The sequence below is a fragment of the Patiria miniata genome, unplaced genomic scaffold, assembly GCF_015706575.1.
Source record: "Patiria miniata isolate m_02_andy unplaced genomic scaffold, ASM1570657v1 HiC_scaffold_9, whole genome shotgun sequence".
NCBI lineage: Eukaryota > Metazoa > Echinodermata > Asteroidea > Valvatida > Asterinidae > Patiria > Patiria miniata.
In genome coordinates, this window is record NW_024037076.1 from 10309992 (window position 1) to 10323732 (window position 13741).

Genomic DNA, 13741 nt, shown 5'->3' on the forward strand with positions numbered 1-13741 from the left:
TCAATCATATTTGAAAAGGTGTCAATTACAAATAAAGTCTTACCGATAACATCGAACGTGAAGTATGCTGATGCCATGCAACCACCATCATTGCTCACAGTGCAGGTTACATTATGAGACCCTACTGGAAAGTCTCCTCCTGTGATTGTCACACTGGTTCCTCCTGCATCATCCGTACAAGTTATTGCTTGACCATCCGAGTTGGTGGCGTTCACTTGATCCCATGACACTGGAATTGATGCTTCCCCCGTTGCAATGCACTCGTCACCAACAGTTGGCACGGTCAAGACGGGTGTTGCTGTGAAGCAAAAAGACATACTCCATTTATTATTCCAATAATACAGTTACACTCCAAATAATCAAATTACTCCATTGATTAATAAACAATCCAAGCAGTAAAACTATGCATACTTCTAATTGAAAGATTTCCTGTTTAATATGCATTGGTTCCCCTCATCAAATTTGGAATGAATCAATTTCAGCGATTATTTTGATACTGTTTGAGGGCTTTTTGGGCTAGTATTATTAATGCAATGTCGAAATTAATGAACAGATAAACAAGTCCAAGTTCACTGCATCATACAAATGTTTACATATGAACATGTTTTGTGAATAATTTCATCAAGATAAGACCAGCAAAACTAAAAAAACGCATTCGTACTCGGTCGTGTTCGATGTAAACAACCAGTTTTTTTTCTCGTCTTTTCTCGGAAATGGTGAAACATAATGTTCGCTTCCTTTTAACTAGATGTTTGAAATTGGATAAGTAAACATTCGAAATCATTTTTTTTTGGGGGGGGGGGATTTCAGGACGTAGTACCCCTTTCAATCATATTTGAAAAGGTGTCAATTACAAATAAAGTCTTACCGATAACATCGAACGTGAAGTATGCTGATGCCATGCAACCACCATCATTGCTCACAGTGCAGGTTACATTATGGGACCCTACTGGAAAGTCTCCTCCTGTGATTGTCACACTGGTTCCTCCTGCATCATCCGTACAAGTTATTGCTTGACCATCCGAGTTGGTGGCGTTCACTTGATCCCATGACACTGGAATTGATGATTCCCCCGTTGCAATGCACTCGTCACCAACAGTTGGCACGGTCAAGACGGGTGTTGCTGTGAAGCAAAAAGACAATACTCCACTTATTATTCCAATAATACAGTTACACTCCAAATCATCAAATAACTCCATTGATTAATAAACGATCCAAGCAGTAATACTATGCATACTTCTAATTGAAAGATTTCCTGTAAAAATATGCAATTGTTCCCCTCATGAAATTTGGAATGAAGCAATTTCAGCGATTATTTTGATATTGTTTGTGGACCTTTTGGCCTTTTTTATTAATGCCATGTCGAAATCAATGAACAGATTAACAAGTTCAAGTTCACTGCATCATACGAATGTTTACATCATGAACATGTTTTGTGAATAATTTCAATCAAAATACTAGCAGCCAAACTAAAAAAACGTATTCGTACTCGGTCGTGTTCGATGTAAACAACCGGTTTTTTTTTTTCGTCTTTTTCGGAAATGGTGAAACAAAATGTTCGCTTCCTTTTAACTAAAAGTTTGAAATGGGATAAGTAAACAATCGAAATCATTTCTTCTGGGGGGGGGGGATTTCAGGACGTAGTACCCCTTGAAATCATATTTGAAAAGATGTCAATTACAAATAAAATCTTACCGATAACATCGAACGTGAAGTATGCTGATGCCATGCAACCACCATCATTGCTCACAGTGCAGGTTACATTATGAGACCCTACTGAAAAGTCTCCTCCTGTGATTGTCACACTGGTTCCTCCTGCATCATCCGTACAAGTTATTGCTTGACCATCCGAGTTGGTGGCGTTCACTTGATCCCATGACACTGGAATTGATGCTTCCCCCGTTGCAATGCACTCGTCACCAACAGTTGGCACGGTCAAGACGGGTGTTGCTGTGAAGCAAAAAGACATACTCCATTTATTATTCCAATAATACAGTTACACTCCAAATCATCAAATTACTCCATTGATTAATAAACGATCCAAGCAGTAAAACTATGCATACTTCTAATTGAAAGATTTCCTGTTTAATATGCATTGGTTCCCCTCATCAAATTTGGAATGAATCAATTTCAGCGATTATTTTGATACTGTTTGAGGGCTTTTTGGGCTAGTATTATTAATGCAATGTCGAAATTAATGAACAGATAAACAAGTTCAAGTTCACTGCATCATACAAATGTTTACATTATGAACATGTTTTGTGAATAATTTCATCAAGATAAGACCAGCCAAACTAAAAAAACGCATTCGTACTCGGTCGTGTTCGATGTAAACAACCAGTTTTTTTTTTCGTCTTTTCTCGGAAATGGTGAAACATAATGTTCGCTTCCTTTTAACTAGATGTTTGAAATTGGAGAAGTAAACAATCGAAATCATTTTTTTTGGGGGGGGGGGGAGATTGCAGGACCTAGTACCCCTTCAAATCATATTTGAAAAGGTGTCAATTACAAATAAAATCTTACCGATAACATCGAACGTGAAGTATGCTGATGCCATGCAACCACCATCATTGCTCACAGTGCAGGTTACATTATGAGACCCTACTGGAAAGTCTCCTCCTGTGATTGTCACACTGGTTCCTCCTGCATCATCCGTACAAGTTATTGCTTGACCATCCGAGTTGGTGGCGTTCACTTGATCCCATGACACTGGAATTGATGATTCCCCCGTTGCAATGCACTCGTCACCAACAGTTGGCACGGTCAAGACGGGTGTTGCTGTGGAGCAAAAAGACAATACTCCACTTATTATTCCAATAATACAGTTACACTCCAAATCATCAAATCACTCCATTGATTAAAAAACGATCCAAACAGTAAAACTATGCATACTTCTAATTGAAAGATTTCCTTTATAATATGCAATTGTTCCCCTCATGACATTTCGAATGAAGCAATTTCAGCGATTATTTTGGTATTGTTTGAGGACTTTTTGGCCTAGTATAATTAATGCCATGTCGAAATCAATGAACACATTAACAAGTTCAAGTTCACTGCACAATACGAATGTTTACATCATGAACATGTTTTGTGAAACATTTCAATCAATATAGCACCAGCCAAACTAAAAAAACGTATTCGTACTCGGTCGTGTTGGATGTAAACAACCGGTTTTTTTTCGTCTTTTCTCGGAAATGGTGAAACATAATGTTCGCTTCCTTTTAACTAGATGTTTGAAATTGGATAAGTAAACATTCGAAATCATTTTTTTGGGGGGGGGGATTTCAGGACGTAGTACCCCTTTCAATCATATTTGAAAAGGTGTCAATTACAAATAAAGTCTTACCGATAACATCGAACGTGAAGTATGCTGATGCCATGCAACCACCATCATTGCTCACAGTGCAGGTTACATTATGGGACCCTACTGGAAAGTCTCCTCCTGTGATTGTCACACTGGTTCCTCCTGCATCATCCGTACAAGTTATTGCTTGACCATCCGAGTTGGTGGCGTTCACTTGATCCCATGACACTGGAATTGATGCTTCCCCCGGTGCAATGCACTCGTCACCAACAGTTGGCACGGTCAAGACGGGTGTTGCTGTGAAGCAAAAAGACAATACTCCACTTATTATTCCAATAATGTTACACTCCAAATCATCAAATAACTCCATTGATTAATAAACGATCCAAGCAGTAATACTATGCATACTTCTAATTGAAAGATTTCCTGTAAAAATATGCAATTGTTCCCCTCATGAAATTTGGAATGAAGCAATTTCAGCGATTATTTTGATATTGTTTGTGGACCTTTTGGCCTTTTTTATTAATGCCATGTCGAAATCAATGAACAGATTAACAAGTTCAAGTTCACTGCATCATACGAATGTTTACATCATGAACATGTTTTGTGAATAATTTCAATCAAAATACTAGCAGCCAAACTAAAAAAACGTATTCGTACTCGGTCGTGTTCGATGTAAACAACCGGGTTTTTTTTTTCGTCTTTACTCGGAAATGGTGAAACAAAATGTTCGCTTCCTTTTAACTAAAAGTTTGAAATGGGATAAGTAAACAATCGAAATCATTTCTTCTGGGGGGGGGGGGATTTCAGGACGTAGTACCCCTTGAAATCATATTTGAAAAGATGTCAATTACAAATAAAATCTTACCGATAACATCGAACTTGAAGTATGCTGATGCCATGCAACCACCATCATTGCTCACAGTGCAGGTTACATTATGGGACCCTACTGGAAAGTCTCCTCCTGTGATTGTCACACTGGTTCCTCCTGCATCATCCGTACAAGTTATTGCTTGACCATCCGAGTTGGTGGCGTTCACTTGATCCCATGACACTGGAATTGATGCTTCCCCCGTTGCAATGCACTCGTCACCAACAGTTGGCACGGTCAAGACGGGTGTTGCTGTGAAGCAAAAAGACATACTCCATTTATTATTCCAATAATACAGTTACACTCCAAATAATCAAATTACTCCATTGATTAATAAACAATCCAAGCAGTAAAACTATGCATACTTCTAATTGAAAGATTTCCTGTTTAATATGCATTGGTTCCCCTCATCAAATTTGGAATGAATCAATTTCAGCGATTTTGATACTGTTTGAGGGCTTTTTGGGCTAGTATTATTAATGCAATGTCGAAATTAATGAACAGATAAACAAGTCCAAGTTCACTGCATCATACAAATGTTTACATTATGAACATGTTTTGTGAATAATTTCATCCAAGATAAGACCAGCCAAACTAAAAAAACGCATTCGTACTCGGTCGTGTTCGATGTAAACAACCAGTTTTTTTTTTCTCGTCTTTTCTCGGAAATGGTGAAACATAATGTTCGCTTCCTTTTAACTAGATGTTTGAAATTGGAGAAGTAAACAATCGAAATCATTTTTTTTGGGGGGGGGGGAGATTGCAGGACCTAGTACCCCTTTAAATCATATTTGAAAAGGTGTCAATTACAAATAAAATCTTACCGATAACATCGAACGTGAAGTATGCTGATGCCATGCAACCACCATCATTGCTCACAGTGCAGGTTACATTATGAGACCCTACTGGAAAGTCTCCTCCTGTGATTGTCACACTGGTTCCTCCTGCATCATCCGTACAAGTTATTGCTTGACCATCCGAGTTGGTGGCGTTCACTTGATCCCATGACACTGGAATTGATGATTCCCCCGTTGCAATGCACTCGTCACCAACAGTTGGCACGGTCAAGACGGGTGTTGCTGTGGAGCAAAAAGACAATACTCCACTTATTATTCCAATAATACAGTTACACTCCAAATCATCAAATCACTCCATTGATTAAAAAACGATCCAAAAAGTAAAACTATGCATACTTCTAATTGAAAGATTTCCTTTATAATATGCAATTGTTCCCCTCATGAAATTTGGAATGAAGCAATTTCAGCGATTATTTTGATATTGTTTGTGGACCTTTTGGCCTTTTTTATTAATGCCATGTCGAAATCAATGAACAGATTAACAAGTTCAAGTTCACTGCATCATACGAATGTTTACATCATGAACATGTTTTGTGAATAATTTCAATCAAAATACCAGCAGCCAAACTAAAAAAACGTATTCGTACTCGGTCGTGTTCGATGTAAACAACCGGTTTTTTTTCGTCTTTACTCGGAAATGGTGAAACAAAATGTTCGCTTCCTTTTAACTAAAAGTTTGAAATGGGATAAGTAAACAATCGAAATCATTTTTCTGGGGGGGGGGGGTTTCAGGACGTAGTACCCCTTGAAATCATATTTGAAAAGATGTCAATTACAAATTAAATCTTACCGATAACATCGAACGTGAAGTATGCTGATGCCATGCAACCACCATCATTGCTCACAGTGCAGGTTACATTATGGGACCCTACTGGAAAGTCTCCTCCTGTGATTGTCACACTGGTTCCTCCTGCATCATCCGTACAAGTTATTGCTTGACCATCCGAGTTGGTGGCGTTCACTTGATCCCATGACACTGGAATTGATGATTCCCCCGTTGCAATGCACTCGTCACCAACAGTTGGCACGGTCAAGACGGGTGTTGCTGTGGAGCAAAAAGACAATACTCCACTTATTATTCCAATAATACAGTTACACTCCAAATCATCAAATCACTCCATTGATTAAAAAACGATCCAAAAAGTAAAACTATGCATACTTCTAATTGAAAGATTTCCTTTATAATATGCAATTGTTCCCCTCATGACATTTGGAATGAAGCAATTTCAGCGATTATTTTGATATTGTTTGAGGACTTTTGGCCTTTTTTTATTAATGCCATGTCGAAATCAATGAACACATTAACAAGTTCAAGTTCACTGCATCATACGAATGTTTACATCATGAACATGTTTTGTGAATAATTTCAATCAAAATACCAGCAGCCAAACTAAAAAAACGTATTCGTACTCGGTCGTGTTCGATGTAAACAACCGGGTTTTTTTTCGTCTTTTCTCGGAAATGGTGAAACAAAATGTTCGCTTCCTTTTAACTAGATGTTTGAAATGGGATAAGTAAACAATCGAAATTTTTTTTTCTGGGGGGGGGGGGATTTCAGGACGTAGTACCCCTTGAAATCATATTTGAAAAGGTGTCAATTACAAATAAAATCTTACCGATAACATCGAACGTGAAGTATGCTGATGCCATGCAACCACCATCATTGCTCACAGTGCAGGTTACATTATGAGACCCTACTGGAAAGTCTCCTCCTGTGATTGTCACACTGGTTCCTCCTGCATCATCCGTACAAGTTATTGCTTGACCATCCGAGTTGGTGGCGTTCACTTGATCCCATGACACTGGAATTGATGATTCCCCCGTTGCAATGCACTCGTCACCAACAGTTGGCACGGTCAAGACGGGTGTTGCTGTGAAGCAAAAAGACAATACTCCATTTATTATTCCAATAATACAGTTACACTCCAAATCATCAAATTACTCCATTGATTAATAAACAATCCAAGCAGTAAAACTATGCATACTTCTAATTGAAAGATTTCCTGTTTAATATGCATGGTTCCCCTCATCAAATTTGGAATGAAGCAATTTCAGCGATTATTTTGATATTGTTTGAGGGCTTTTTGGGCTAGTATTATTAATGCAATGTCGAAATCAATGAACAGATAAAACAAGTTCAAGTTCACTGCATCATACGAATGTTTACATCATGAACATGTTTTGTGAATAATTTCAATCAAGATAAGACCAGCAAACTAAAAAAACGTATTCGTACTCGGTCGTGTTCGATGTAAACAACCAGTTTTTTTTTCGTCTTTTCTCGGAAATGGTGAAACAAAATGTTCGCTTCCTTTTAACTAAAAGTTTGAAATGGGATAAGTAAACAATCGAAATCATTTCTTTGGGGGGGGGGGGGGATTTCAGGACGTAGTACCCCTTGAAATCATATTTGAAAAGATGTCAATTACAAATAAAATCTTACCGATAACATCGAACGTGAAGTATGCTGATGCCATGCAACCACCATCATTGCTCACAGTGCAGGTTACATTATGAGACCCTACTGGAAAGTCTCCTCCTGTGATTGTCACACTGGTTCCTCCTGCATCATCCGTACAAGTTATTGCTTGACCATCCGAGTTGGTGGCGTTCACTTGATCCCATGACACTGGAATTGATGCTTCCCCCGTTGCAATGCACTCGTCACCAACAGTTGGCACGGTCAAGACGGGTGTTGCTGTGAAGCAAAAAGACATACTCCATTTATTATTCCAATAATACAGTTACACTCCAAATCATCAAATTACTCCATTGATTAATAAACGATCCAAGCAGTAAAACTATGCATACTTCTAATTGAAAGATTTCCTGTTTAATATGCATTGTTCCCCTCATGAAATTTGGAATGAAGCAATTTCAGCGATTATTTTGATATTGTTTGAGGGCTTTTTGGGCTAGTATTATTAATGCCATGTCGAAATCAATGAACAGATAAACAAGTTCAAGTTCACTGCATCATACAAATGTTTACATCATGAACATGTTTTGTGAATAATTTCAATCAAGATAAGCACCAGCAAAACTAAAAAAACGTATTCGTACTCGGTCGTGTTCGATGTAAACAACCTTTTTTTTTTCGTCTTTTCTCGGAAATGGTGAAACATAATGTTCGCTTCCTTTTAACTAGATGTTTGAAATTGGATAAGTAAACAATCGAAATCATTTTTTTTTTGGGGGGGGGGGAGATTTCAGGACGTAGTACCCCTTAAATCATATTTGAAAAGGTGTCAATTACAAATAAATCTTACCGATAACATCGAACGTGAAGTATGCTGATGCCATGCAACCACCATCATTGCTCACAGTGCAGGTTACATTATGGGACCCTACTGGAAAGTCTCCTCCTGTGATTGTCACACTGGTTCCTCCTGCATCATCCGTACAAGTTATTGCTTGACCATCCGAGTTGGTGGCGTTCACTTGATCCCATGACACTGGAATTGATGCTTCCCCCGTTGCAATGCACTCGTCACCAACAGTTGGCACGGTCAAGACGGGTGTTGCTGTGGAGCAAAAAGACAATACTCCACTTATTATTCCAATAATACAGTTACACTCCAAATCATCAAATCACTCCATTGATTAAAAAACGATCCAAAAGTAAAACTATGCATACTTCTAATTGAAAGATTTCCTTTATAATATGCAATTGTTCCCCTCATGACATTTCGAATGAAGCAATTTCAGCGATTATTTTGGTATTGTTTGAGGACTTTTGGCCTAGTATTATTAATGCCATGTCGAAATCAATGAACACATTAACAAGTTCAAGTTCACTGCACAATACGAATGTTTACATCATGAACATGTTTTGTGAAACATTTCAATCAATATAGCACCAGCCAAACTAAAAAAACGTATTCGTACTCGGTCGTGTTCGATGTAAACAACCGGGTTTTTTTTCGTCTTTTCTCGGAAATGGTGAAACATAATGTTCGCTTCCTTTTAACTAGATGTTTGAAATTGGATAAGTAAACATTCGAAATCATTTTTTTTTTTTGGGGGGGGGGATTTCAGGACGTAGTACCCCTTTCAATCATATTTGAAAAGGTGTCAATTACAAATAAAGTCTTACCGATAACATCGAACGTGAAGTATGCTGATGCCATGCAACCACCATCATTGCTCACAGTGCAGGTTACATTATGGGACCCTACTGGAAAGTCTCCTCCTGTGATTGTCACACTGGTTCCTCCTGCATCATCCGTACAAGTTATTGCTTGACCATCCGAGTTGGTGGCGTTCACTTGATCCCATGACACTGGAATTGATGCTTCCCCCGTTGCAATGCACTCGTCACCAACAGTTGGCACGGTCAAGACGGGTGTTGCTGTGAAGCAAAAAGACAATACTCCACTTATTATTCCAATAATACAGTTACACTCCAAATCATCAAATAACTCCATTGATTAATAAACGATCCAAGCAGTAATACTATGCATACTTCTAATTGAAAGATTTCCTGTAAAAATATGCAATTGTTCCCCTCATGAAATTTGGAATGAAGCAATTTCAGCGATTATTTTGATATTGTTTGTGGACCTTTTGGCCTTTTTATTAATGCCATGTCGAAATCAATGAACAGATTAACAAGTTCAAGTTCACTGCATCATACGAATGTTTACATCATGAACATGTTTTGTGAATAATTTCAATCAAAATACCAGCAGCCAAACTAAAAAAACGTATTCGTACTCGGTCGTGTTCGATGTAAACAACCGGGTTTTTTTTTCGTCTTTACTCGGAAATGGTGAAACAAAATGTTCGCTTCCTTTTAACTAAAAGTTTGAAATGGGATAAGTAAACAATCGAAATCATTTCTTCTGGGGGGGGGGGGATTTCAGGACGTAGTACCCCTTGAAATCATATTTGAAAAGATGTCAATTACAAATAAAATCTTACCGATAACATCGAACGTGAAGTATGCTGATGCCATGCAACCACCATCATTGCTCACAGTGCAGGTTACATTATGAGACCCTACTGGAAAGTCTCCTCCTGTGATTGTCACACTGGTTCCTCCTGCATCATCCGTACAAGTTATTGCTTGACCATCCGAGTTGGTGGCGTTCACTTGATCCCATGACACTGGAATTGATGCTTCCCCCGGTGCAATGCACTCGTCACCAACAGTTGGCACGGTCAAGACGGGTGTTGCTGTGAAGCAAAAAGACAATACTCCACTTATTATTCCAATAATACAGTTACACTCCAAATCATCAAATTACTCCATTGATTAATAAACGATCCAAGCAGTAAAACTATGCATACTTCTAATTGAAAGATTTCCTGTTTAATATGCATTGTTCCCCTCATCAAATTTGGAATGAATCAATTTCAGCGATTATTTTGATATTGTTTGAGGGCTTTTTGGGCTAGTATTATTAATGCAATGTCGAAATAATGAACAGATAAACAAGTTCAAGTTCACTGCATCATACAAATGTTTACATCATGAACATGTTTTGTGAATAATTTCAATCAAGATAAGACCAGCCAAACTAAAAAAACGTATTCGTACTCGGTCGTGTTCGATGTAAACAACCAGTTTTTTTTTCTCGTCTTTTCTCGGAAATGGTGAAACATAATGTTCGCTTCCTTTTAACTAGATGTTTGAAATTGGATAAGTAAACATTCGAAATCATTTTTTTTTTTTTGGGGGGGGGAGATTTCAGGACCTAGTACCCCTTCAAATCATATTTGAAAAGGTGTCAATTACAAATAAAATCTTACCGATAACATCGAACGTGAAGTATGCTGATGCCATGCAACCACCATCATTGCTCACAGTGCAGGTTACATTATGAGACCCTACTGGAAAGTCTCCTCCTGTGATTGTCACACTGGTTCCTCCTGCATCATCCGTACAAGTTATTGCTTGACCATCCGAGTTGGTGGCGTTCACTTGATCCCATGACACTGGAATTGATGCTTCCCCCGTTGCAATGCACTCGTCACCAACAGTTGGCACGGTCAAGACGGGTGTTGCTGTGAAGCAAAAAGACAATACTCCACTTATTATTCCAATAATACAGTTACACTCCAAATCATCAAATCACTCCATTGATTAAAAAACGATCCAAAAAGTAAAACTATGCATACTTCTAATTGAAAGATTTCCTTTATAATATGCAATTGTTCCCCTCATGAATTTGGAATGAAGCAATTTCAGCGATTATTTTGATATTGTTTGAGGACTTTTGGCCTAGTATTATTAATGCCATGTCGAAATCAATGAACACATTAACAAGTTCAAGTTCACTGCACACATACGAATGTTTACATCATGAACATGTTTTGTGAAACATTTCAATCAATATAGCACCAGCCAAACTAAAAAAACGTATTCGTACTCGGTCGTGTTCGATGTAAACAACCGGGTTTTTTTTCGTCTTTTCTCGGAAATGGTGAAACATAATGTTCGCTTCCTTTTAACTAGATGTTTGAAATTGGATAAGTAAACATTCGAAATCATTTTTTTTTGGGGGGGGGATTTCAGGACGTAGTACCCCTTTCAATCATATTTGAAAAGGTGTCAATTACAAATAAAATCTTACCGATAACATCGAACGTGAAGTATGCTGATGCCATGCAACCACCATCATTGCTCACAGTGCAGGTTACATTATGAGACCCTACTGGAAAGTCTCCTCCTGTGATTGTCACACTGGTTCCTCCTGCATCATCCGTACAAGTTATTGCTTGACCATCCGAGTTGGTGGCGTTCACTTGATCCCATGACACTGGAATTGATGCTTCCCCCGTTGCAATGCACTCGTCACCAACAGTTGGCACGGTCAAGACGGGTGTTGCTGTGAAGCAAAAAGACATACTCCATTATTATTCCAATAATACAGTTACACTCCAAATCATCAAATTACTCCATTGATTAATAAACGATCCAAGCAGAAATACTATGCATACTTCTAATTGAAAGATTTCCTTTTTAATATGCAATTGTTCCCCTCATGAATTTTGGAATGAAGCAATTTCAGCGATTATTTTGATATTGTTTGAGGACTTTTTGGCCTAGTATTATTAATGCCATGTCGAAATCAATGAACACATTAACAAGTTCAAGTTCACTGCATCATACGAATGTTTACATCATGAACATGTTTTGTGAAACATTTCAATCAATATAGCACCAGCCAAACTAAAAAAACGTATTCGTACTCGGTCGTGTTCGATGTAAACAACCGGGTTTTTTTTCGTCTTTTCTCGGAAATGGTGAAACATAATGTTCGCTTCCTTTTAACTAGATGTTTGAAATTGGATAAGTAAACATCGAAATCATTTTTTTTTTTGGGGGGGGGGGATTTCAGGACGTAGTACCCCTTCAAATCATATTTGAAAAGGTGTCAATTACAAATAAAATCTTACCGATAACATCGAACGTGAAGTATGCTGATGCCATGCAACCACCATCATTGCTCACAGTGCAGGTTACATTATGGGACCCTACTGGAAAGTCTCCTCCTGTGATTGTCACACTGGTTCCTCCTGCATCATCCGTACAAGTTATTGCTTGACCATCCGAGTTGGTGGCGTTCACTTGATCCCATGACACTGGAATTGATGCTTCCCCCGGTGCAATGCACTCGTCACCAACAGTTGGCACGGTCAAGACGGGTGTTGCTGTGAAGCAAAAAGACAATACTCCACTTATTATTCCAATAATACAGTTACACTCCAAATCATCAAATTACTCCATTGATTAATAAACGATCCAAGCAGAAATACTATGCATACTTCTAATTGAAAGATTTCCTTTTTAATGTGCAATTGTTCCCCTCATGAAATTTGGAATGAAGCAATTTCAGCGATTATTTTGATATTGTTTGAGGCTTTTTGGCATAGTATTATTAATGCCATGTCGAAATCAATGAACACATTAACAAGTTCAAGTTCACTGCACCATACGAATGTTTACATCATGAACATGTTTTGTGAAACATTTCAATCAATATAGCACCAGCCAAACTAAAAAAACGTATTCGTACTCGGTCGTGTTCGATGTAAACAACCGGTTTTTTTTCGTCTTTTCTCGGAAATGGTGAAACATAATGTTCGCTTCCTTTTAACTAGATGTTTGAAATTGGATAAGTAAACATTCGAAATATTTTTTTTTGGGGGGGGGGGGGATTTCAGGACGTAGTACCCCTTTCAATCATATTTGAAAAGGTGTCAATTACAAATAAAATCTTACCGATAACATCGAACGTGAAGTATGCTGATGCCATGCAACCACCATCATTGCTCACAGTGCAGGTTACATTATGAGACCCTACTGGAAAGTCTCCTCCTGTGATTGTCACACTGGTTCCTCCTGCATCATCCGTACAAGTTATTGCTTGACCATCCGAGTTGGTGGCGTTCACTTGATCCCATGACACTGGAATTGATGCTTCCCCCGTTGCAATGCACTCGTCACCAACAGTTGGCACGGTCAAGACGGGTGTTGCTGTGAAGCAAAAAGACAATACTCCACTTATTATTCCAATAATACAGTTACACTCCAAATCATCAAATTACTCCATTGATTAATAAACGATCCAAGCAGTAAAACTATGCATACTTCTAATTGAAAGATTTCCTTTTAATATGCAATTGTTCCCCTCATGAATTTGGAATGAAGCAATTTCAGCGATTATTTTGATATTGTTTGAGGACTTTTTGGCCTAGTAT